Source organism: Dendrobates tinctorius, unplaced genomic scaffold (genome assembly GCF_039654945.1).
Source record: "Dendrobates tinctorius isolate UK_male_01 unplaced genomic scaffold, ASM3965494v1 ptg000372l, whole genome shotgun sequence".
Taxonomy (NCBI): domain Eukaryota; kingdom Metazoa; phylum Chordata; class Amphibia; order Anura; family Dendrobatidae; genus Dendrobates; species Dendrobates tinctorius.
Genome location: NW_027362038.1, coordinates 707712 through 735358, shown reverse-complemented (window position 1 = coordinate 735358; position 27647 = coordinate 707712). Strand labels below are relative to the sequence as shown.

The following is a 27647-nucleotide window of genomic DNA, read 5'->3' as shown; positions in this document are numbered from 1 at the left end:
CAAGACCGCTTAATGACGATGCAGAGAATGTCTCCAAAGGAAGAGGTGAAGCAATGGAAGACTGATGGGGCACGAATGGATAATGGTCTCTGGAAAAAGGACAGACTTGTGTGTCTCCCTAAGCGGATGTACCCTGCTATTGCCATATGGGCACATGGACCTACACATCGAGGAAAGAATCAGGCCCTCGCACTGGTGCAAAAATTCTACTGGGCCCCGGTTCTCCAGTTGGCCGGAAGCATTCCTTGTTACCAACATGACTGTAAAGACCACATCAAAGAAACTGGTGATGGAAGTTATATGCAGATATGGGGTTCCAGAAGTTGTTGAAAGTGATCAAGGCCCGGCCTTTTCTTCTCATATGTACCAAGAAGTTCTGACAATGCTTGGATCCACTGTAGCCCTCCATACTCCGTACCACCCACAATCCAGTGGGAAAGTTGAGAGGTTGAATGGCACACTGAAGGGACAATTGACCAAAATGATGCAGGAGACTACGGCTCCATGGCCAGAGCGCCTACCCATTGTTCTATACCACATCCGTACTACCCCTATTACAAAATATGGCCTGTCCCCATATGAGATATTGTTTGGTACTAGGCCCCCAGTTGCAAATTTCCAGCCTCAGCAGTTATCAGAAGAGACTGACCGTGTTGTTCAATATGTTATTCTGCTTAGTAAAAATCTTGCTAACACCTATGTTCTAGTTTTTCTTTTCCTTTCCAGATTCAGCAGAAACCGATACCTGTTATAACCTGAAGCCTGGTGACTTGGTAGTCGTGAAAAGGCATGTCAGGAAGCACGGACTAGAACCCTTGTATGACGGTCTCTATCAAGTTCTCCTCATCACTAGTGTTGAGCATTCCGATACCGCAAGTATCGGGTATCGGCCGATACTTGCTGTATCGGAATTCCGATACAGACTTCCGATATTTTTTCAATATCGAAAGTCGGCATCGGAATCGGAAGTTCAAAGTTGATTGACAGCCTGACGTCATCATGATGCGCGGTGTGTGCGCATCATGATGCGCCGTCATTTCGGGCCTTCCGGGGGTCTCTGCCGGCCTGCCGGGGGGCTGTGTGGACTGCCCGGGGTCTGTACCGGCCTGCCGGGGGGGCTGTGCCGGCCTGCCGGGGGGCTGTGTGGACTGCCCGGGGTCTGTACCGGCCTGCCGGGGGGCTGTGCCGGCCTGCCGGTGGTCTGTGCACCCTGTGGGGGTCTGTACCGGCCTGCCAGGGGGCTGTGCTGATGTCCGGGGGTCTGTGCAAGCATCGTCCGATGGGACTACAAGTCCCATCTGGCGATGCCTGCTACCATGACAGTGATTGACACATTAGCCAATGATGGGACAGTAGTAGTCCCATCATCCGGCTAATGTGTTAAATGTTAAAAAAAAAAAAAAAATACTACATACATACTACATACATACTACATGCATGCTACATACATACTACATGCTACATACATACTGCATACATACCACATATATACTACATACATACTACATGCATGCTACATACATACTACATACATACTACATGCTACATACATACTACATATATACTACATGCATGCTACATACATACTACATGCTACATACATACTACATACATACTACATACATACTACATGCATGCTACATGCATACTACATGCATGCTACATACATACTACATACATACTACATATATACTACATGCATGCTACATACATACTGCATGCTACATACATACTACATACATACCACATATATACTACATACATACTACATGCATGCTACATACATACTACATACATACTACATGCATGCTACATACATAACACATATATACTACATGCATGCTACATACATACTACATGCTACATACATACCACATACATACTACATACATACTACATGCATGCTACATACATACTACATGCTACATACATACTACATATATACTACATGCATGCTACATACATACTACATGCTACATACATACTACATACATACTACATACATACTACATGCATGCTACATGCATACTACATGCATGCTACATACATACTACATACATACTACATATATACTACATGCATGCTACATACATACTGCATGCTACATACATACTACATACATACCACATATATACTACATACATACTACATGCATGCTACATACATACTACATACATACTACATGCATGCTACATACATAACACATATATACTACATGCATGCTACATACATACTACATGCTACATACATACCACATACATACTACATACATACTACATGCATGCTACATACATACTACATGCTACATACATACTACATATATACTACATGCATGCTACATACATACTACATGCTACATACATACATACTACATGCATGCTACATACATACTACATACATACTACATACATACTACATGCATGCTACATACATAACACATATATACTACATGCATGCTACATACATACTACATGCTACATACATACTACATATATACTACATGCTACATATATACTACATGCTACATACATACTACATGCATGCTACATACATACTACATACATACTACATGCATGCTACATACATACTACATGCTACATACATACCACATACATACTACATATATACTACATGCATGCTACATACATACTGCATGCTACATGCATGCTACATACATACTACATACATACTACATGCTACATACATACCACATATATACTACATACATACTACATACAATACATTCATACAATACATACATAGACATACAGTACATATAACATAGAGTAACATACTTACCAATACTTGTCACATTGTTCCCCGAAGCCATTGTCTTTTAAAGGAATAAATATTAACATAACAAACCACAAAAATACTCACCCACGATCCGAAGCAGTCCACGAGTGTGTCCCACGACGATCTTGGGTAGAGAACTGCAGCATCAGCTGATGCCGCCGTTCTCTACGGGCTGCAGGAATCCAATGACGGAAGGTAGGTATCCTTCCGCACTGTATTCCTCCGCCACTTAAAAAAAAAAAAGTCCCTAGTCTCACTTTATGCCATTGCTGCGTGGGAAATTCCCACACAGCAATGGCATAAAGTGAGACTAGGGACTTTTTTTTTTTTAAGTGGCGGAGGAATACAGTGCGGAAGGATACCTACCTTCCGTCATTGGATTCCTGCAGCCCGTAGAGAACGGCGGCATCAGCTGATGCTGCAGTTCTCTACCCAAGATCGTCGTGGGACACACTCGTGGACTGCTTCGGATCGTGGGTGAGTATTTTTGTGGTTTGTTATGTTAATATTTATTCCTTTAAAAGACAATGGCTTCGGGGAACAATGTGACAAGTATTGGTAAGTATGTTACTCTATGTTATATGTACTGTATGTCTATGTATGTATTGTATGAATGTATTGTATGTAGTATGTATGTAGTATATATGTGGTATGTATGTAGCATGTAGTATGTATGTAGTATGTATGTAGCATGCATGTAGTATATATGTAGTATGTATGTGGTATGTATGTAGCATGTAGTATGTATGTAGCATGCATGTAGTATGTATATAGTATGTATGTAGCATGCATGTAGTATGTATGTAGCATGTAGTATATATGTAGCATGTAGTATGTATGTAGCATGCATGTAGTATATATGTAGTATGTATGTAGCATGTAGTATGTATGTAGCATGCATGTAGTATGTATGTAGTATGTATGTAGCATGCATGTAGTATGTATGTAGCATGTAGTATATATGTAGCATGTAGTATGTATGTAGCATGCATGTAGTATGTATGTAGTATGTATGTAGCATGCATGTAGTATGTATGTAGCATGTAGTATATATGTAGCATGTAGTATGTATGTAGCATGCATGTAGTATATATGTAGTATGTATGTAGCATGTAGTATGTATGTAGTATGTATGTGGTATGTATGTAGCATGTAGCATGCATGTAGTATGTATGTAGTATATCTGTAGTATGTATGTAGCATGCATGTAGTATATATGTAGTATGTATGTAGCATGCAGTATGTATGTAGCATGCAGTATGTATGTAGCATGCATGTAGTATATATGTAGCATATATGTAGTATGTATGTAGCATGTAGTATATATGTAGTATGCATGTTGCATGCATGTAGTATATATGTAGTATGTATGTTGCATGTAGTATATATGTAGTATGAATGTAGCATGTATGTAGTATGAATGTAGCATGTATGTAGCATGTAATTTTTTTTTTTTTTTTTTTACATTCAACACATTAGCCGGATGATGGGACTACTACTGTCCCATCATTGGCTAATGTGTCAATCACTGTCATGGTAGCAGGCATCGCCCGATGGGACTTGTAGTCCCATCGGACGATGCCTGCACAGACCCCCGAACCCTGCACAGCCCCCCGGCAGGCCGGCACAGCCCCCCGGCAGGCCGGCACAGCCCACCGGAGCCGGCACAGCCCCCCGGCAGGCCGGCACGGCCCACCGAAGCCTGCACAGCCCCCCCCGGCAGGCCAGCACAGCCCCCCCGGCAGGCCGGCAGAGCCCCCCGGCAGGCCGGCACAGACCACCGGAGCCTGCACAGACCCCCTGGCAGGCCGGCACAGCCCCCCGAAAGGCCCGTACAGACCCCAGAGAGGCTGTACAAGGCAAAAACAGGGTTTTTCTTATTCCGATACCGGAAGTCCCATAGACTTGAATGGGACTTCCGGTATCGGAATCGGCGATACCGATACTTTTTTTTAAGATCGGCCGATCCATTCCGATCCGATACTTTGAAGTATCGGACGGTATCGCTCAACTCTACTCATCACCCAACAAGCCAATAGCAAATGAAGGGACATAATGTTTTGGTTTTCCGTATTTTTCATATTATTATTATTGGTAGAAGTTAAAAGTTAAAGTTAGAAGATATTCAATGACTCAGAGATTAATACGTTAAAGATAATGATCGTAATAAGGACAGTTGGTTGTTCAGACACCTTCTCCTTTTTCAATCCAGCCAATTGGCTTAAGGGAATTGGGGGCTGGATAACTGGGATCTTACAGAGCTTGTTGCACATTGCTGCCTGTATCCTTGTTGTATATGTGATACTAAAACTTGTTCTTTGGTGTATTTCTGTATGTATTAGGAAATTCTGCACTAAGACAGCTAATGATGATACCAAAGGTGTCGTTGCCTCTGCTTTTCTCTACACCGATCTCAAAAGGCTACTTGATGAAGATGTTGAAGCCAAGCGCATGGCTACCTACAAAAGATCCCCACCACCGTCATCAAAAATTGTTATTCGTGAACTGCAGTATACAGGGGGGACGGGTGCGCCGCGACAGCCATGACTGGTAACATGGCATCAGTCATGTGAAGACCAGTACCCCTCAAGCTGTTAGCTTGGGATAGCACCTCTGATGCTGCATACGTGTTAAACATTTTTTTATCTAGGGGGGAATGTTAAGGGTTAATACTAAAATCAGAGTTGAAGTTTCGTTTTATCCATTCAATGTAAGGTTTCGTTTCTCCGTTTTTGTTGTTGTAAGATAAATTTTTATAATTGGCATGGCCTGTCATGAAACCAGACTGTTTCCATCAGGTGCAAGATAAGGGGCTCGGGGGGGGAGTGTATTGCTCTGAATATTCCATTATACTACTTTCTATTTGGATACGGACTTATATGTAGTTTCCGGTTTTCTTGCAATATTATTGGCTTATAAAGTGAAATGATGCTATTGGTACTTGAGAACCTTGCATAATTAAGCAAAAGATTATAAAAGATGTGACTAAAATAAAGGGGCTTAGTGATCTGCCTCGATCCTCCCGTACAGAGACCCCGTCTCCGTGTGGTCATTTGAGTTGCTAGCAACACTGGAATAATTTGGAAATCGCTGGCTCAACCGTGAAGGGTTAATTTAACTCTCTCCTTATCATGAGGAAAGGGCTAAAAAGCCTTCACTAGACCCCTGTACAGCTGTATAATGAGGCCCAGGCTTTATAGTGAAGGGACTGGAGTGAGGGCCTGTGCCCAGGAGCTACAGACTGAGGAAAGGGCTAAAAAGCCTTCACTAGACCCCTGTACAGCTGTATAATGAGGCCCAGGCTTTATAGTGAAGGGACTGGAGTGAGGGCCTGTTCCCAGGAGCTACAGTCTGAGGAAAAGGGCTAAAAAGCCTTCACTAGACCCCTGTACAGCTGTATAATGAGGCCCAGGCTTTATAGTGAAGGGACAGGAGTGAGGGCCTGTGCCCAGGAGCTACAGACTGAGGAAAGGGCTACAAAGCCTTCACTAGACCCCTGTACAGCTGTATAATGAGGCCCAGGCTTTATAGTGAAGGGACAGGAGTGAGGGCCTGTTCCCTGGAGCTACAGACTGAGGAAAGGGCTAAAAAGCCTTCACTTGACCCCTGTACAGCTGTATAATGAGGCCCAGGCTTTATAGTGAAGGGACAGGAGTGAGGGCCTGATCCCAGGAGCTACAGACTGAGGAAAGGGCTAAAAAGCCTTCACTAGACCCCTGTACAGCTGTATAATGAGGTCTAGGCTTTATAGTGAAGGGACTGGAGTGAGGGCCTGTGCCCAGGATCTACAGTCTGAGGAAAGGGCTAAAAAGCCTTCACTAGACCCCTGTACAGCTGTATAATGAGGCCCAGGCTTTATAGTGAAGGGACAGGAGTGAGGGCCTGTTCCCAGGAGCTACAGTCTGAGGAAAGAGCTAAAAAGCCTTCACTAGACCCCTGTACAGCTGTATAATGAGGCCCAGGCTTTATAGTGAAGGGACAGGAGTGAGGGCCTGTTCCCAGGAGCTACAGTCTGAGGAAAGGGCTAAAAAGCCTTCACTAGACCCCTGTACAGCTGTATAATGAGGCCCAGGCTTTATAGTGAAGGGACAGGAGTGAGGGCCTGTTCCCAGGAGCTACAGTCTGAGGAAAGGGCTAAAAAGCCTTCACTAGACCCCTGTACAGCTGTATAATGAGGCCCAGGCTTTATAGTGAAGGGACTGGAGTGAGGGCCTGTGCCCAGGATCTACAGTCTGAGGAAAGGGCTAAAAAGCCTTCACTAGACCCCTGTACAGCTGTATAATGAGGCCCAGGCTTTATAGTGAAGGGACAGGAGTGAGGGCCTGTTCCCAGGAGCTACAGTCTGAGGAAAGAGCTAAAAAGCCTTCACTAGACCCCTGTACAGCTGTATAATGAGGCCCAGGCTTTATAGTGAAGGGACAGGAGTGAGGGCCTGTTCCCAGGAGCTACAGTCTGAGGAAAGGGCTAAAAAGCCTTCACTAGACCCCTGTACAGCTGTATAATGAGGCCCAGGCTTTATAGTGAAGGGACAGGAGTGAGGGCCTGTGCCCAGGAGCTACAGTCTGAGGAAAGGGCTAAAAAGCCTTCACTAGACCCCTGTACAGCTGTATAATGAGGCCCAGGCTTTATAGTGAAGGGAGAGGAGTGAGGGCCTGATCCCAGGAGCTACAGTCTGAGGAAAGGGCTAAAAAGCCTTCACTAGACCCCTGTACAGCCGTATAATGAGGCCCAGGCTTTATAGTGAAGGGACAGGAGTGAGGGCCTGTGCCCAGGATCTACAGTCTGAGGAAAGGGCTAAAAAGCCTTCACTAGACCCCTGTACAGCTGTATAATGAGGCCCAGGCTTTATAGTGAAGGGACAGGAGGGAGAAAAGTGGGGAAAGGAGCCAGAAGAGCCGGACTGCCCATCACTAACCTGCAGAGCCGCACTCCACATATATGGCTGCTCTGTGCACAGGACCTGTGATGAGGTCACAGGAGGGGAGGAGTCAGGGTCACATGATCTCCGGAGTGAAGAGGCTCCATGGAGGCTTCTCCTCAGTCAGTGACATTCCCGCCATTATTCTCCCCTCACTACTGGCACAATTACCCCGCGCCGCCTTCTCTACACAGTGTTATGTGTGGAATGTGATGTGTGATTTCTCTGGAGGGAAATAGACCCCACACATGAGGGAATTCTCACCAGTTACCGGCCGTCTACTATATGGCGGCATATGATTGTGCTATCGACTCCACACCAGGAGCTAAAATGCCCAAATCTCGGTTATTTCCCCCCTTCCAGAGTCCGGCTGAGGCCGGGGTCACACTTGTGAGAAACTCGCCCGAGTCTCGCTCCTCAGGGCCCTTGTGGATTAGCCTCTGTAGGGGAAACGACACCGGCTGTCAGGGACAGGGGGCCCCAACATAAATCCAATATTCGTTGTAAGAAAACCCAACCTGAGGCCGCCATTCGGGGTCACCAATGCTCCGGCAGTCTGTGACAATGTCAGTAATTATATTTTTCTCACTGATTGGTAGATTTGTGGTAATTTTCCTGGATGATATAGTGAGTTACTCCCGTCCTCTGGAGGAGCATGCTGAGCACGTCAGACAGGGTCTCCAGGTTCTACGTGACAACTATGTATTTGGTAACCTAGAGAAATGACAATTTGTGGTCCAGCAGGTCCAGTTCTCAGGACATTTGGCTTCTGCATTGGGGTCTCAGATGGACCCCGTTACGGTCCCAGCAGTCCCTTCATTAGTTTTATCCAAGTAACCTGAAAGTGTTACAGAGATTTCTTGTAGTCGAGATACTGAGGAACAAACAAGCGAAAAATAGGGTCTTACCTGATAACCAGATGTAATGAGAGTAGGGGAGTGTTACACTCACCTGATGGAGCGGCTCCTTTACACCATGCTCAATGCATAAATCAGCTGCTGCCGGACCCGGGGCCAAAGACCGAGCAGAAGAGCTGATCCGGGTATAATGTGTCTGTACCTGCGCTGCTGATGGAGACGATCGGAGATGGAGATTTTCACTAAGAACGTTTATTCAAATTAGTTTTCAAAGTCAACGCGTTTCACAGTCACACAGGACGTCTTCCTCAGGACGAAGCCTGATAGCGGATAAACATGTCAAGCCTGGAACGTTTTATATGCAGTCTTTATAATAATAATAATAATCTTTTTATTTATATAGCGCCAACATATTCCGCAGCGCTTTACAGTTTGCACACATTATCATCGCTGTCCCCGATGGGGCTCACAATCTAAATTCCCTATCAGTATGTCTTTGGAATGAAAAAAAAAACACCAACAAAGCACAAAATGTCAAAGTTCATGAGAAAGTCCGTCACACAAAGATAAATTATAGTTCATGAGAAAACAGAACACACTTACATACAATAATTACATTGTAAAGCGCCTATGGATGAAGTGAGGTCACCTAAAAGAATGAATAAATATATACTGTATCCTTCGGACTATAAGCCGCAACGGACCATAAGACGCACCCCAAATATTCAGAAGGAAAATAGGGAAAAAGTTAATGTGTCAAATGGGGGTCTGTCCCACAGTCTGAATTCAGTAAACCCGGGGGGGGGGTCGGCAGCGCTGGTGGAGCCGGGTCACAGGAGGTGTTCGGGGATCCGGCGATGATCTGACTTATCCCAGGCTGGTGCAGCAGGAGCCTCTGTAACATCTGTATTCTCACTGAGGCCATTTGGAGTAAGGGGGTTTAGTTTATAAATCCAGAAGATTTCTTCCCGATGTAGTTGTCCAATGCGATTCTTTTCCTGTGGGGGAATCTCCTCTGTGGGGAATATTCTCAGTTGTGTGGAATCTTTCTTGTGTTTGATGGTGCAGTGAAATGAAAGCCCATGTTGGAGAAAACCCTATGGAGTATTGGAACGGTGTGAGTTCAGCCTTTTGTGGAGGGGTTGGGTCGTCCTTCCCACATATAATTTCTGGTATGAGCATATAATCACGTGTGTAACATAACTGGTGGAACATGACATGGGGCTTTGATCGGGAAAATTTCACCAGTAGAAATAAGGGTGAATTCAGAGAGACCATGGCAGATCGAGTCACAACAGAGGCAAGTTTTCAGATTGCATGTAATGAGTTTATTCGGGAGACAGGCGATTTTTAGCAAATCTTCCTCCTTTTTTATGTTTCTTGGTGCTAGGACATTTTTCAATGATGGAGGTCTTCAAAATGTCAAAAAGGGATTGCTGGGTAATGATTTTCCCACTCCAGCTGTCTGACATGCTCATGATGCTCCTGCAGAGGACGTGAGTAACTCAATATATCATCCAGGTAAACTTCCGCAAATCTACCCATCGGTGAGAAAAAAAATGACATTTTCAAAGACTGCCGGAGCATTGTTTAATCTGAATGGCATCACCAAATTTTCAATATGACCCTCCGGTCCGAATGCGGCCTTCCATTCATCACCATTGTGTATACGTATAAGAGTAATCATAAGGAATTGAAAGAATTGTCACCCAGATCCTTCTTGCAATTTTATTCCATGGTGAAACGAGACATCAAACCATATTAGAGTGTGGCGTGCAGGTAGCAGGGAGCTATACAGATGAGAGAGCCTGACGGACTACGGCCGTTTCGCACTTGCTTAGCACTTCTACCGGTCCATGCTTGTCAGGGGGTTACACCACTTCCTTTTAACAAGGGTTAGGAAATGGTTAACTGAGAAGGGCAAAACATTTACAGTGAGTACAGTGAGATGATTAATACAAAAAATTAAAAGAAATATAACATAGATCACAGCCACACAGACATATTCAATGTATCACTGAGGCCAAGGGGAACTTGTGCATCACAATCCACAATCCATGCTGCTTCTCTTGTTAGTAGTAATCTATTCTGGTCACCGCCTTGTACAGGATAATCAGCGGGCTCAATTCCTGCAGATCTCAGCACATCGGGGTCCGCATTATGGACCTCTCTTATATCATTAATGTCACAGATCCTTTCCCTGTGTAACTGAATGGAAATGTTCTCTGAGCCTGATGTGCCGCGGTCTAATAGTCTGGGCAGTATAATAATTGTCCTGGGCAGTATATGACATAAAGCGCTTGCTCTGTGCGGCCCGTGATTAGTTTATCTACCGTCATCGCCCCGATCCTCAGATTTCTCCTGTAAGATGGAGATGACAGAAGGAGCAATCCCCACAATGGAAATGGCCTCTTGGACGTCTTCCATGTAACCAGGTGACTTTATTGTTCTTCTCCTGGAATCTTTCCTGTAGCGATAAGTCATCTAAGTCACCGCTTCTTCTAGAAACAATCGAGGGTTGTTCTTTGCTGCTACGGCTAAATCTTTATCTCCTCACAAATGCCAATTCCTGTTTATCGCTGATTTTATTACATTCATATTGGGATTAGGTGTAAAAGTAACAATAAACCTTTTATTATCTCGTCCTTTTTTCTGCTCTTCCTCCTGGGTCTTGTAAGTAGACCCACATGGGTTCCTCCATCGCTCTAGCACAGTGTAATAATGTTGGCGGATAACCTCTGTGTAATAAGTCGTCTGTCAGGTCATTCGCTTGTTGTAGGAAACCTTCTTCTCTACTATTCATTGTTCTCAGCCTCAGATACCGGCTGTATGGTCGGCCTCTGTTAGTATGTTCCAGGTGCGCATTATTAGAATGGAGGGACATATTGGTGGCTGCAGGTTTTTATAGGTGCTGGTTATTATTCTACCATCCACTATTTTATTATTCACATCTGAGAAATCTAAGTTATTCTGTCCAAATTGTGAATAAATCTCATATTAACCTTATTCTCCTCGATCATATATGTAATAAAATCATGAACCCCTTTCTGTCCCAGCCCACACCAGAAACACATCATCCACGTACCGGTGGTCCGCACGGAGGTGTCAGGTGGGGGTTTTACACTATAAATATATTTATTTTCAAAGTCTGGCAAGAACAAATTAGTGAAACTGCAGCATCTGGCGCCCCCATCGCTGTCCCCGTCATCTGGGTGGACCAGCTGCTCCCAAAAGAGAAGGCCTTATGGGACAATATAACATTCAGGCTTTCCAGGATGAATCCAATATACAGTCATATGTTAAAGTTTGGGCACCCCTATTAATGTTAACCTTTTTTCTTTATAACAATTTTGTTTTTTGCATCAGCTATTTCAGTTTCATATATCTAATAACTGATGGACTCAGTTATATTTCTGGATTCAAATGAGGTTTATTGTACTAACAGAAAATGTGCAATCTGCATTTAAACAAAATTTGACCAGTGCAAAAGTATGGGCACCCTTATCATTTTCTTGAGTTGAACACTCCTAACTACTTTTTACTGACTTCCTGAAGCACTAAATTGGTTTTGTAACCTCATTGAGCTTTGAACTTCATAGCCAGGTGTATCAAATCATGAGAAAAGGTATTTAAGGTGGCCACTTGCAAGTAGTTCCCCTATTTGATTCTCCTATGAAGAGTGGCATCATGGGCTCCTCAAAACAACTCTCAAATGATCTGAAAACAAAGATTATTCAACATAGCTTTTCAGGGGAAAGATACAAAAAGTTGTCTCAGAGATTTAACCTGTCAGTTTCCACTGTGAGGAACATAGTAAGGAAATGGAAGAACACAGGTACAGTTCTTGTTAAGCCCAGAAGTGGCAGGCCAAGAACAATATCAGAAAGGCAGAGAAGAAGAATGGTGAGAACAGTCAAGGACAATCCACAGACCACCTCCAAAGACCTGCAGCATCATCTTGCTGCAGATGGTGTCACTGTGCATCGGTCAACAATACAGCGCACTTTGCACAAGGAGAAGCTGCATGGGAGTGATGCGAAAGAAGCCGTTTCTGCAAGCACGCCACAAGCAGAGTCGCCTGAGGTATGCAAATGCACATTTGGACAAGCCAGTTACATTTTGGAAGAAGGTCCTGTGGACTGATGAAACAAAGATTGAGTTGTTTGGTCATACAAAAAGGCGTTATGCATGGAGGCTAAAAAACACAGCATTCCAAGAAAAACACTTGCTGCCCACAGTAAAATTTGGTGGAGGTTCCATCATGCTTTGGGGCTGTGTGGCCAATGCAGGCACCGGGAATCTTGTTAAAGTTGAGGGTCGCATGGATTCAACTCAGTATCAGCAGATTCTTGACAATAATGTGCAAGAATCAGTGACGAAGTTGAAGTTACGCAGGGGATGGATATTTCAGCAAGACAATGATCCAAAACACCGCTCCAAATCTACTCAGGCATTCATGCAGAGGAACAATTACAATGTTCTCGAATGGCCATCCCAGTCCCCAGACCTGAATATCATTGAACATCTGTGGGATGATTTGAAGCGGGCTGTCCATGCTCGGTGACCATCAAACTTAACTGAACTGGAATTGTTTTGTAAACAGGAATGGTCACAAATACCTTCATCCAGGATCCAGGAACTCATTAATAGCTACAGGAAGGGACTAGAGGCTGTTATTTTTGCAAAAGGAGGATCTACGAAATATTAATGTCACTTTTATGTTGAGGTGCCCATACTTTTGCACCGGTCAAATTTTGTTAAAATGCAGATTGCACATTTTCTGTTGGTACAATAAACCTCATTTGAATCCAGAAATATAACTGAGGCCATCAGTTATTAGATATATGAAACTGAAATAGCTGTTGCAAAAAACAAAATTGTTATAAAGAAAAAAGGTTAACATTAATAGGGGTGCCCAAACTTTAACATATGACTGTAGTAATCTGTTTCAGCAGTTTTTTCCATAGATTTTTTATTGCTTCCAGTCCTGTGATTTGTGGAATTCGTGCGTACAAGCTCCCGACGTCGATCAAAGCCAATTTATAACCCTCCTGCCAATCTATACCGGACACAATTCTCTATAAATCTCCGGTGTCCTTGATGTGAGCAGGTGCTATTCTCAGTAATGGTCTCAGACACCGGTCTATAAATGTAGAGAAAGATTCTGTTACTGATCCGACCCCGCACACTATCGGGCGGCCTGGTGGGGGCGCTGCGTCTTTGTGGACTTTAGGAATATAACACCAATGCGGCTTGTGTGGAAATTCAGGGAAGAGTTTCTCTGATATTTCTTAGACAATCGTCCCTTCTCTATGTGAAATCTCAGAGAAGATCTTAGTTGTTCCTTCTCGTTATTTGTGGGATCAGCGCTTGTTTTTCTCTGTGCTGCTATCTGATCGCTGTCTTTCTGCTCCTTAGGCTATGTGCACACGTACCGGAATTCTCACGGAAATTTCCGCGAGAATTCCGGAATTCCAGTCCGCGGGAAAATCGCATTTTAAATTCCCACGATTTTCCCGCGGAAAAACTAGCACTTTGCAAGCGTAATTAGCTTGCAGAATGCTAGCGTTTTCCAAGCCATCTGTAGCATCGCTTGGAGAACTGATTGACAGGTTGGTCACACTCATCAAACACAGTGTTTGACAAGTGTGACCAACTTTTTACTACTGAGGCCGCCTATGCAGCATCAGTAGTAAAAGATAGTATGTAAAAAAAAATAAAAAACGGTGTTATTCTTACCTTCCGACATCCCGCGCAGCCGTTCCCAGTAATCCTTTGCGAAAATGCCCGCGATGACGTCCGTTCTCGCGGGATCGCGACGTCTCGCGGTAATTCGCGATGACGTCGCGTGAATGACCGCGAGACTTCGCGATCCCGTGAGAACGGACGCCATCGCGGGCATTTTCGCAAAGGATTACTGGGAACGAAAGCGTGAAGAGAAGCGGGAAGGCTGCGCGGGACGTCGAAGGGTGAGAATAACAATATTTTTTATTTTTAAATTCTATTTTTTACAGGGATAAGGTACCCAAAGCCCGGAGGACAGTCTCCTCTCCTCCGGACCGTGGGTACCATCCGCAATTGTTCTGCTTACTTTCCGCATGTTGTGCACAGCCACATGCGGGAAATAAGCGGAACAATGCATTCCTATGGGTGCGGGATCGCCGCGATTCCGCAAATTAATGAGCATGCTGCGGTTTTTACCGCGAAGCGATTCCGCCGCGGTAAAAACCGCAGCATTAGCACAGCATTGCGGAATCCCATAGGAATGCATGGGATGCTTATTTTTCGCGTTTTCGCGGCAAAATCGCGCGGTTAAAACCGCCGCGGAAACGCGAAAAAAACGCCACGTGTGAACTCAGCCTAACTATATTGTCCATTGCTACTAACACTACATTATTGCCTTTATCGGCTTCTCTAATAACAGGATCTTGGCAGTTTTTATCTCCTTCAGTGCTCGCTGTCCTTTTTTGTTACATTATCTGTTGTTTTTGTACAGCACTGTCTGTGTGTCTTTTACCCCTCTGTAAAAAACATAAAAACAATTAACCCGATCAGTAAACACCAGAAATAGGAAAAATGTGAGAATTGCCAAAATTACGTATTTATGGATGGCACAATTCCACAAAAAATGCTGTAACGAGCGATCACAATTGTACTAATAAAAACGTTATCTCGTCCTGCAGAAAATAATCCATCATACAGCTCCACCGGAGGAAAATAACAATGTTACGGGTCTCGGGAAATGGAGAAACTGCTCCAAAAATGTTACAGAGAAAGTGATGATATAGGTCAAATTCCATGATATATCCCCTATATCATCACTTTCCCTGTAAGCAATCTGTTCATGGTTGCTATCTCACTGCCGGATGTTCTTAGTGCGTCCTTTCCATCTCCTGCATGACTGCGTCGCCTGGTGACGGCTAGGCGCCGGCCGTCCCACGTGACGCAGCAGCAGAGTGGTAGTGACGTGCGGGTTCACCAGCGGCACGGGGTTAATACCCGCCCCCCATACTGCCACTCACCGCTCCGTACTGAGGGCGGAAGTGACGTGTGTGTACTTAACTGGCAGGAGTGAGGGTCACCGCCCTCACTTCCTGCTTGTCAGCGTTGATGTCTGAGCATATCATTGGTGGAGGTGCCCTTTCCGCCTCTGGGGACTGGCTGGAACAATTGAACTGTGATTAAGTGTGACGTTCATGGGCGGATACATTGACACCCATTCGCTTCATTACATTCCTATTGGTAACTTCGCAAACAAGTAGGGTATTTAAATGGGAACCTAGGCATATTAAAGCCACGCCCCCTGAGGAAGATTTACACATCGAAACGTGCGTCGGGGTTTGTCGTCCTGCCTTCACGCTTGGAAGCATGACGGGTAATTACATATTAGCAATGTATTTTGGTTGATTCATTTATCTCAATTGTTCTGCCTAATACACCTTTCACTAACTATGGATCTTTAGTCTCTTCACATGCCGCAGTGTCCGGTGCCCCTCCATATTATTTAGTGCTATTGGATTTGTCTATTTACGACATTGATTATAATTGGGGGAACCTCGGTACCTGGGGTTTAGCATTATGCTTGTTATACTTGGGACTATTTTGTCCACTAAGACTGCTGTGACTAGTGGCAGCACATATATATCTGCTTTATCCCGTATGTACTAAGCGTGATCGTAGGAAATTCATGCCACGTTCTAGGGTTTTGAGGTCACTTTTAATTATATAAGTACCCCTTTTCATACTGTCTGCTCACTCGTGTATTGTGTTCAGTGTCTTTTTGCATATACTGACATTTTATGTCACTTTTTATGATTAATAAAAATTTGATAATTTTTTGTTAACTAGCCTAGACTCTAGTCTCTCCGGTTTATCATGATGTCATCATAGGTTGCAAGCCCTTCCGCCGCTCATTATGATGTCATAATGGTTGACTATGAGATGGAGGATGTGTGATGGGTATATGGGCACTGGACTATGGGATGGCAGATATGTATGATGGGTATATGGGCACGGGACTATGAGATGGCGGATATGTATGATGGGTATATGGGCATGGGACTATGAGATGAAGGATCTGTGATGGGTATATGGGCACTCGACTATGGGATGGCGAATATGTATGATGGGTATATGGGCATGGGACTATGGGATGGAGGATATGTTTGACGGGTATATGGGCACGGGACTATGGGATGGCGGATATGTATATGGGCACGGGACTATGGGATGGAGGATGTGTGATGGGTATATGGGCACTGGACTATGGGATGGAGGATATGTATGATAGGTATATGGGCACAGGACTATGGGATGGAGGATGTGTGATGGGTATATGGGCACTGGACTATGGGATGGAGGATATGTTTGATGGGTATATGGGCACGGGACTATGGGATGGAGGATGTGTGATGGATATATGGGCACTGGACTATGGGATGGAGGATATGTATGATGGGTATATGGGCACGGGACTATGAGATGGCGGATATGTATGATGGGTATATGGGCATGGGACTATGAGATGAAGGATCTGTGATGGGTATATGGGCACTCGACTATGGGATGGCGAATATGTATGATGGGTATATGGGCATGGGACTATGGGATGGAGGATATGTTTGACGGGTATATGGGCACGGGACTATGGGATGGCGGATATGTATATGGGCACGGGACTATGGGATGGAGGATATGTATTATGGGTATATGGGCACTGGACTATGGGATGGAGGATATGTATGATGGGTGTAGTGCTGACGAAAACTATGTCAGAGAGTGGACCCTCTGGATCGCGGATCCGGAGCCCCCGGGTCGAGCACGCCAGGTGAAGACCGCCCCTATACAGGGACCGTTTGGGGCAGGACCTCAGAGGACGGAGGCGCGACAGCCGGAACCAAGAGGGACGGCTCCACGAACAAAAGGCCTGGGGAAGCAGCGGACAGAAATACTAGCAGGGACAGGTGGCTCAGGGAAGGACTCAATACGGAAAGGCAAGAGGAGGAATCAAGGCGAACTGGAGACAGGGAACGGCACATGGAATGGAAGAAAGGAGAGCGTGGACAGACTGGGGAGAGCGGGGAGGACGACACAGAGGAAGGCAGGAAGGATAGGCAGAGATAGGACTAACTACAGACGCACTGTAGGGGCCAGATTGCTACACAATCATCAGGCGTCCTCCTAACAGCGAGGACGCCTGAAATATACCAGCCCCCGGAAGTGCGTGCGCCAGGCCAGCCCCTCAGCGCCGCCCACAGCTGGAGAGAGAGGACGAGAGGGGGCGAGCGCGTGACAGAGAGCGGAAGCCAGGAGCCGCCGTGAGGGAGCGTGGACGACGGGCACGAGGCCGGAAGGGAGCGCGCAGGTAGGGAAACGCTGCGGTGCGCGCTGCTCTAGAAGGGGCATCGGCGGGCATAGCCGCCGATGTCACAATGGGTATATGGGCACTGGACTATGGGATGGAGGATATGTATGACGGGTATATGGGCACGGGGCTATGAGATGGTGGATATGTATGATGGGTATATGGGGTATATGGGCACGGGACTATGGGATGGAGTATGTGTATGATGGGTATGTGGGCATGGGGCTATGAGATGAAGGATGTGTGATGGGTATATGGGCACTGGACTATGGGATGGAGGATATGTATTATGGGTATATAGGCATGGGACTATGGGATGGAGGATATGTATGATGGGTATATGGGCATGGGACTATGGGATGGAGGATATGTATGATGGGTATATGGGCATGGGACTATGGGATGGAGGATGTGTGATGGGTATATGAGCACTCGACTATGTGATGGAGGATATGTATGATGGGTATATGGGCACGGGCCTATGGGATGGAGGATAATTATAATTTGCTATAACTAACCACAGTTAGTTACTATGCCCGGGCAGCGCCGGGCTCTTCAGCTAGTATATATATATATATATATACAGTGGGGCAAAAAAGTATTTAGTCAGTCAGCAATAGTGCAAGTTCCACCACTTAAAAAGATGAGAGGCGTCTGTAATTTACATCATAGGTAGACCTCAACTATGGGAGACAAACTGAGAAAAAAAAATCCAGAAAATCACATTGTCTGTTTTTTTTCATTTTATTTGCATATTATGGTGTAAAATAAGTATTTGGTCAGAAGCAAGCAATCAAGATTTCTGGCTCTCACAGACCTGTAACTTCTTCTTTAAGAGTCTCCTCTTTCCTCCACTCATTACCTGTAGTAATGGCACCTGTTTAAACTTGTTATCAGTATAAAAAGACACCTGTGCACACCCTCAAACAGTCTGATTCCAAACTCCACTATGGTGAAGACCAAAGAGCTGTCAAAGGACACCAGAAACAAAATTGTAGCCCTGCACCAGGCTGGGAAGACTGAATCTGCAATAGCCAACCAGCTTGGAGTGAAGAAATCAACTGTGGGAGCAATAATTAGAAAATGGAAGACATACAAGACCACTGATAATCTCCCTCGATCTGGTGCTCCACGCAAAATCCCACCCCGTGGGGTCAGAATGATCACAAGAACGGTGAGCAAAAATCCCAGAACCACACGGGGGGACCTAGTGAATGAACTGCAGAGAGCTGGGACCAATGTAACAAGGCCTACCATAAGTAACACACTACGCCACCATGGACTCAGATCCTGCAGTGCCAGACGTGTCCCACTGCTTAAGCCTGTACATGTCCGGGCCCATCTGAAGTTTGCTAGAGAGCATTTGGATGATCCAGAGGAGTTTTGGGAGAATGTCCTATGGTCTGATGAAACTAAACTGGAACTGTTTGGTAGAAACACAACTTGTCGTGTTTGGAGGAAAAAGAATACTGAGTTGCATCCATCAAACACCATACCTACTGTAAAGCATGGTAGTGGAAACATCATGCTTTGGGGCTGTTTCTCTGCAAAGGGGCCAGGACGACTGATCCGGGTACATGAAAGAATGAATGGGGCCATGTATCGTGAGATTTTGAGTGCAAACCTCCTTCCATCAGCAAGGGCATTGATGATGAAACGTGGCTGGGTCTTTCAACATGACAATGATCCAAATCACACCGCCAGGGCAACGAAGGAGTGGCTTCGTAAGAAGCATTTCAAGGTCCTGGAGTGGCCTAGCCAGTCTCCAGATCTCAACCCTATAGAAAACCTTTGGAGGGAGTTGAAAGTCCGTGTTGCCAAGCGAAAAGCCAAAAACATCACTGCTCTAGAGGAGATCTGCATGGAGGAATGGGCCAACATACCAACAACAGTGTGTGGCAACCTTGTGAAGACTTACAGAAAACGTTTGACCTCTGTCATTGCCAACAAAGGATATATCACAAAGTATTGAGATAAAATTTTGTTTCTGACCAAATACTTATTTTCCACCATAATATGCAAATAAAATGAAAAAAAAACAGACAATGTGATTTTCTGGATTTTTTTTTCTCAGTTTGTCTCCCATAGTTGAGGTCTACCTATTATGTAAATTACAGATGCCTCTCATCTTTTTAAGTGGTGGAACTTGCACTATTGCTGACTGACTAAATACTTTTTTGCCCCACTGTATATATACATATACATGTACATACAGTATATGGTATGTGTATGTATATTATACTTGTATACTGCATGTGTGCACTATATTGTGTAAATATATAAGCTGTATATGTATGTGAGCATACTGTATATACTGTATATAAACTGAATGTTTCTGTGTGTATATACTTTATATACACAGTATGTGTGTACTGTATATACAGCATATAGTGTATGTTTCTATATTTATAAAGTATATATAATATGTGTCCATGTATAGTGTGTATCTGTGTATATATGCTGCATATATAGTCCTGTAATTGTAGTGTCGCCATAATAGGAATCAGTAGTTTACCGTATTTTACAGGTTATAAAATGCTCCGGATTATAAGACGCACCCCAAATTTTGAGAAGAAGAAAAGGAAAATAACTTTTTTTAATAAATTACTTACCGGGGTTGGTGGCTGCGGTGAAGCGGGGTCCCAGGGTCGCTGCTGGAGGAGGCAGGAGTGGAGCGTTGCTGCAGGCTGGGATGAGGGGTCGTTCAGATGTGTGGAGCGCCGCTGCGGGTGTACGGTGCTGCAGGGGCTCTGCTGACATTTTGTGAAAGGCCAGAACCCCCGCAGTTTATATATTTATAGTTACTCATTTATATAGCGCTATTAATTCCACAGCACTTTACAGACATTAGTGGCGTTGTCCCCAATGAGGCTCACAATCTACATTCCCTATCCTTAGAGACGGACATGCGGTTCGTCTTTCCAGATCACATGTCTATTTATCTTGTGGAGATGCGATAAATCTCACCCGTACAATGTATTGTACGCAGTGAATCCGCACGGTTCAGTGATCACATGTGGAGTCACCTGTGTTCAGTAGCTGGCAGCGGACATGTGCTGCGTCCAAAGCGCTGCCAATTCCTGATCGTGTGCACCGGCCTAAGGACATAAATCAGTCAATTTCAGAAAAAAAACAAATTCCTTTGTCCTCTGCTGGTGTCAGTGCCGTCTGTGGCCCCAACGGGGATTTATGTGATTCCTATTTTAGAGGGATTCAGGCAGAGCCCCCGGACGCACTGCAGAAGCACAGTGTGAACAGGGCTTAATATCCTATTGTGTGGAATAGTGACGTCTACTATACTATTCCAGCCTGTCCCAGTGCAGCGGCCAGACACGGACACCGGCCAGACACGGACAGCATCCAGACATGGACAACATCCAGACACGGACACCAACCAGACACAGACCGGGCAGACATGGACACTGGGCAGACATGGACGCTGGCCACACACGGACACCGGGCAAACATGAATGCCGGCCAGACACGAACACCGGGCAGACATGAACACCGGGCAGACACGGACAACGGCCAGACACGGACAGCGGCCAGACACGGACACCAGGCAGACACGGACACCAGGTAGACACGGACAGCGGCCAGACACGGACAGCGGACAGACACTGACACCGGGCAGACACGGACATTGGCCAGACACGGACAGCAGCCAGACACGGACAGCGGCCAGACACAGACAGCAGTCAAACACGGACACCGGCCAGACACGGACACCGGGCAGACACGGACACTGGGCAGACACGGGCACTGGGCAGGCATGGACACTGGGCAGACACGGACACCGGGTAGACACGGACAGTGGCCAGACACGGACACTGGGTAGACACGGACAGTGGCCAGACACGGACAGCAGCCAGACACGGACAGCAGCCAAACACGGACACCGGCCAGACATGGACACTGACCAGACACGGACACCGGCCAGACACGGACACCGGCCTGAAGACACTTTTTTTTTATAAATCTGTTGCTGTCATCTTTCAGAGATTCTGCAGTGTTTTTTTCCCTGTTCAAATGAATGGGACAAAAAAATGTGAGTGAAAAGGCTGCAAAAAAGTAGAATATTTCCTGCCAACACTGTAGATCAATCCACAGCAAAAATGGTGAATGTGAACAGACACTACAGGGGATTTCTGAGAATGTAAAAATAATTAGCATGAAATGATAAATCCCCCGTGGCTCAAACACCAATGCTCCGGGGGTCTCTGCCAGTCTTATCATTGAGCTGCAGTGTTCTTGTGGTTCTGGGGGTGTCTGCCAGTCTTAGCACTGGGCTGCAGTGTTCTTGTGGCTCCGGGGGTCTCCACCAGTCTTAGCACTGGGCTGCAGTAGTCTTGTGGCTCTGGGGGGTTTCTGCCAGTCTCAGCAGTGTACTGAAGTGGTCTTGTGGCTTCGGGGGTCTCCGTCAGTCTCAGCACTGGGCTGCAGTGGTCTTGTGGCTCCGGGGGTCTCCACCAGTCTTAGCACTGGGCTGCAGTGGTCTTGTGGCTCTGGGGGGTTTCTGCCAGTCTCAGCAGTGTACTGAAGTGGTCTTGTGGCTTCGGGGGTCTCCGTCAGTCTCAGCACTGGGCTGCAGTGGTCTTGTGGCTCCGGGGGTCTCCACCAGTCTTAGCACTGGGCTGCAGTGGTCTTGTGGCTCTGGGGGGTTTCTGCCAGTCTCAGCAGTGTACTGAAGTGGTCTTGTGGCTTCGGGGGTCTCCGTCAGTCTCAGCACTGGGCTGCAGTGGTCTTGTGGCTCCGGGGGTCTCCACCAGTCTTAGCACTGGGCTGCAGTGGTCTTGTGGCTCTGGGGGGTTTCTGCCAGTCTCAGCAGTGTACTGAAGTGGTCTTGTGGCTCTGGGGTTCTCCGTCAGCCTCAGCGCTGGGCTGCAGTGGTCTTGTAGGTCTGGGGGTCTCCGTCAGTCTCAGCACTGGTCTGCAGTGGTCTTGTAGGTCTGGGGGTCTCCGTCAGTCTCAGCACTGGGCTGCAGTGGTCTTGTGGCTCCGGGGGTCTCCGTCAGCCTCAGCACTGGTCTGCAGGGGTCTTGTGGCTTCACCTTATATTATAGCTGCAAAGTGAATAATAACCATCAGGGCCCCCGAACCATCGGCCACGGAGCCAGAGGGGATTTAGCAGAGTAGTTGGGGGACATGTAGGACTTGTTAATAATCACTTTTTATTCTGCTGTTTGTGAGGTAGGATGTAGAAAAAGACGGCAATTCTGCTAATGTTTTCTATTATGTGACTGTACGGCCCCTTCACACGACCTGTCATGTTTTTCACAGATGCCACGTGTCCCCTATTTGACCTACGGTGCTGCTCTCATGTCCATGTTTTCCCAGCAGCACAGATGACAAAGGGCCAATACAAGTCTATGGGTCCATGTAAACGTGCCGTCCGTGTGCTGTACATGTGCCGTCCGTGTGCTGTACGTGTGCCGTCCGTGTGCTGTACATGTGCCATCCGTGTGCCGTCCGTGTGCTGTCTGTGTGCTGCACGTGTGCAGTCCGTGTGCTGTCCATGTGCAGTAGATGTGCAGTCCGTGTGCTGTACATGTGCCATCCGTGTGCTGTCTGTGTGCTGTACGTGTGCAGTCCGTGTGCTGTCCGTGTGCTGTACATGTGCCATCCGTGTGCTGTCTGTGTGCTGTACGTGTGCAGTCCGTGTGCTGTCCGTGTGCTGTAGATGTGCAGTCCGTGTGCTGTCCGTGTGCTGTAGATGTGCAGTCCGTGTGCTGTCCGTGTGCTGTACATGTGCCATCCGTGTGCTGTACATGTGCCGCCTGTGTGCTGTACATGAGCCGTCCGTGTGCTGTACATGTGCCGTCCGTGTGCTGTACATGTGCCGTCCGTGTGCTGTACATGTGCCGTCCGTGTGCTGTACATGTGCCGTCCGTGTGCTGTACATGTGTCGTCCGTGTGCTGTACATGAGCCGTCCGTGTGCTGTACATGTGCCGTCCGTGTGCTGTACATGTGCCGTCCGTGTGCTGTACATGTGCCGTCCGTGTGCTGTACATGAGCCGTCCGTGTGCTGTACATGTGCCGTCCGTGTGCTGTACATGTGCCGTCCGTGTGCTGTACATGTGCTGTCCGTGTGCTGTACATGAGCCGTCCGTGTGCTGTACATGTGCCGTCCGTGCTTAACATGGAAAGTCTATGACAAGCTTTGTAATTCCATTATCCACACGGATGACCAAGATCAGAGTCTCATTATCCCGAGTAGAGAAGCTCCAGGGACAAAGACCCCGCCTGGTCCTAACACGCAGGGGACCCGGAGTATCCAGCCACGGGGCCCGGATTCCCTCATTTGTGGCCCCAGCGTTTCTTGTAGAATAAATCCCTTTCTCACACAGTCCTGTAGTAATGACTTTGTTCTCACGTTTTGTAGGAGGGTTCGTCTGACTCCATCTTATGTTATCAGTATAAGTGCGAGAGATGAGAGACCGACGACTGCAGTTTTACCGTGTGTGTCCGGCGTCAGTTCTACAGTGTGAGAGATGTGGGGTCTGTGACCGAAGCTGGGGGTATACGGGTGTATACAGCGTACACAGGGGTGTGTGACTGAAGATGGTGGTATACAGAGTACACACACAGCTCCGCTCCTTACACCTCGTACACACACGGCTCCACTCCATACACCTTGTACACACACGGCTCTGCTACGTACACCTCGTACACACAGCTCCGCTCCGTACACCTCGTACACAAACGGCTCCTCTCCGTAAACCTCGCACACACACATCTCCGCTCCGTACACCTCGCACACACGCGGTTCCGCTCCGAACACCTCATACACACATGGCTCCGCTCCGTACACCTCGTACACACACGGCTTCACTCCATACACCTCGCACACACACATCTCCGCTCCGTACACCTCGCATACACGCGGTTCCGCTCCGTACACCTCGTACACACATGGCTCCGCTCCGTACACCTCGTACACACACGGCTCCCCTCCATACACCTTGTACACACACGGCTCCGCTCCGTACACCTCGTACACACACGGCTCCGCTCCGTACACCTCTTACACACACGGCTCCGCTCCGTACACCTCATACACACACGGCTCCACTCCGTACACCTCGTACACACACGGCTCCGCTCCGTACACCTCATACACACACGGCTCCGCTCCGTACACCTCATACACACACGGCTCCACTCCGTACACATCGTACAGACGCGGCTCCGCTCCGTACACATCGTACACACACGGCTCCGCTCCTTACACCTCGTACACACGCGGCTCCGCTCCGTACACCTCGTACACACACGGCTCCGCTCCGTACACCTCGTACACACGCGGCTCCGCTCCGTACACCTCGTACACACACGGCTCCGCTCCGAACACCTCGTACACACACGGCTCCGCTCCGTACACTTCGTACACATGCGGCTCCGCTCCGTACACCTCGTACACACACGGCTCCGCTCCGTACACCTCGTACACACATGGCTCCGCTCCGAACACCACGTACACACACGGCTCCGCTCCGTACACCTCGTACACACGCGGCTCCGCTCCATACACCTCGTACACACATGGCTCCGCTCCGAACACCACGTACACACACGGCTCCGCTCCGTACACCTCGTACACACAGGGCTCCACTCCGTACACCTCGTACACACGCGGCTCCGCTCCGTACACCTCATACACACACGGCTCCGCTCCGTACACCTCGTACACACATGGCTCCGCTCCATACACCTCGTACACACAGGGCTCCGCTCCGTACACCTCGTACACACAGGGCTCCACTCCGTACACCTCGTACACACACGGCTCCGCTCCGTACACCTCGTACACACAGGGCTCCACTCCGTACACCTCGTACACACGCGGCTCCGCTCCGTACACCTTGTACACACACGGCTCTGCTCCATACACCTCGTACACACACGGCTCTGCTACATCCACCCTGTAAACCCCTCCTGACCCCACACAGAAACTTCCCCTCATCCAGCACCATGGCAACCAGCACAGCAGAGTCCTGCACACACTGAGGCCCTGATCATGTGACCCCTGACTCCTCCCCTCCTGTGACCTCATCACAGGTCCTGTGCGCACAGAGCAACTGTAGAAATCTCCGGCCTCGGGGGTCTCACCAGACTTCGCTCTTTTCTTGCAGGGGCCGCAGTGGATTTCATCCTGGATCCATAGAGCTGAATAGAGGAGCGATGTTCCTTCACTCTGATGGGAATTGATGGTGACGTTTGTCCAACGTCCACGTTACCGAGTAAATCCCCCCAGGACTGCAGCCGGTAAAGACCCCGATATCCACAGGTGTCCCCTCTAATTGGGGGAAAGGGATAGAAAAGCCTCTTATCCCGAGGGGAAACCCTGTACATGGAGACATCGGCCTCAGATCTCTCCTGTCCTGTTCTTCCAGAAAAGCCTCAAACTTCTGTGTGTGACTCAGAGCTGAGATCTAACGTGAGAGAAGATTCCAGTGCGGGGAAGACGGGAAACCTTCATATAGACGGCCGGTGGGGATGGAGGCAGTGACCGACTCTGGCCACATCTGTCTCTAGAGCCGCAGTAGGAGATGAAGATGTCGTCCTCATCATGAAGGAGTTATTTCTCATGTCGCGTGTAATGAATATCTCCTGCAGTATTGCTAATGCCGATTCCAGTGTCGGTAATGAGACGAGAATTAGCGTTATGGAAGATGAGTCTATGAGGAACGTGTTCAGCTGCCGACTCCGAGGAGGAAACTGCTTGTTGTCTGTGGCCTAAATATATAGGTTTTATTAGTAGATGTCAGGGGAGAAAACTAAACCCTGTAAGATAATAAATCTCCTCATATGTTTCCCTTATTATCTCCAGTAATTGTATTATTACACAGGATTCTTATGATGTTACATCGGATCATCTTCTTCTCATTCAGGTCTCTACAATATCGGATCCTCTCAGTGAAGATCTTCTACAGAAGAGAATTTTCCTGATTTACCCATCAAGGATGGATATGGACAGAGACAAGATGGCGGAGAGGATATTACACCTCACCCTAGAGATCCTCTTCCGTCTCACTGGAGAGGTGAGAGATTCTGATGACGTCACATTACATCATTCTTATCTACGGGAATAACAGATGGACAGAACTGGAGAGGTGAGGACTCTGGAAATGTCTGTAGTGAGATTTATTAATGTGTCTCTCCATAACCAGGATTACACAGTGGTGAAGAAGACCTCTAGTGATCGCTGTCAGGACCCTGTGTCTGAGGGATGGGGAAGACCCCTGAGCCCAATCACGGGGCCTCCACCTCACCCCCTGATCCATGAGGACATCAATGACCAGAAGATCCTAGAACTCATCTACAAGATGATTGAGCTGCTGACTGGAGAGGTGACACTGCTGGGAATGCTGGGACATTATACAGTAACACTATGAAGGGATCGGGGATGACGGTATCATTGTATGTGTCAGGTTCCTATAAGGTGTCAGGATGTCGCTGTCTATTTCTCCATGGAGGAGTGGGAGTATTTAGAAGGACACAGAGATCTGTACAAGGATGTCATGGAGGTTCCCCAGCCCCTCACATCTCCAGGTAATAGACAGGACTAAATACACACGGCCTATAATTATCTGTATGTAGAGAATGAATTCAGTCCCTGTATGTGTTTCCTCCAGATCTATCCAGTAAGAGGACAACACCAGAGAGATGTCCCCGTCCTCTTCTTCCACAGGACTGTAAACAAGAAGATCC

The 27647-nt window shown here is 47.0% G+C and overlaps 1 protein-coding gene across 1 annotated transcript in view; it reads right to left on the bottom strand.

Annotated features, from left to right (window-relative positions):
- Window positions 1-27647, bottom strand: part of LOC141075791 (uncharacterized) — a 54169-nt gene that overhangs the window by 17452 nt on the left and 9070 nt on the right. The window lies entirely within an intron of this gene.